Here is a 791-nt window from a genome sequence, read left to right as displayed (position 1 = left end):
ATAGTTTTAGGGAAAAGAACCAAGGTTCATGAACTCATCGATGAAAATCTCCTGTCATATATAGAAAAATTAATAAGTAAAAGCACAATAAATAAGCATAATATAATACAAAGTAAATATCATAAGATAAAGATAATAAAACGACTACAAGTGTTTCATAGCCAATTTTCAAATAGAAAGAAAATTTAAATCGATTAAGATCGATAAAGACTATCGAAAATCAATTCTATTCAAAAATATAGCTAATCTTCAGGTCAAAATACAACAATAATAATAATAAAAGAATGTATATATCAACCAACAATAAATAACAAATGAATGTATATAAATGAATGTATATAAATGAATGTATATAAATACTTATAATATAAAGATAGAAAAACATTATTAAAAATATCAAAATAATAAATATTCCATAATCAACCCTACGTCCATTATAATATAAGCTGAGGTATATTATATGCAAAAACCAACTTAACGAATTTTTCGTTTAAAATACAATTTCAACGAAGTTTAAGGTTAAAATAATAAAGATAGAATTAGCACATATCTAAACGATGCAATAGTTTAAGCTAGAATATTTTAGACTAAAAACGTTTATTTAAAAGAAGTCTAGTGAAAATATTGCGTAAAGAATAGCAATAGAAATAAAAAATATGAATGAAAATATTATTATGAATGAAAGATTAAACTTTATATAACTTAAGTCATAATAAAACAATTAACGATATTGTATAATCAAAGAAATTAAATATAAAAGTATTTTATATACATTCATTTGTTATTGTTGG

The sequence above is a fragment of the Octopus bimaculoides genome, chromosome 9 (genome assembly GCF_001194135.2).
Source record: "Octopus bimaculoides isolate UCB-OBI-ISO-001 chromosome 9, ASM119413v2, whole genome shotgun sequence".
NCBI classification, from domain to species: Eukaryota; Metazoa; Mollusca; class Cephalopoda; order Octopoda; family Octopodidae; genus Octopus; species Octopus bimaculoides.
Note: the sequence above shows the minus strand (reverse complement) of the source record.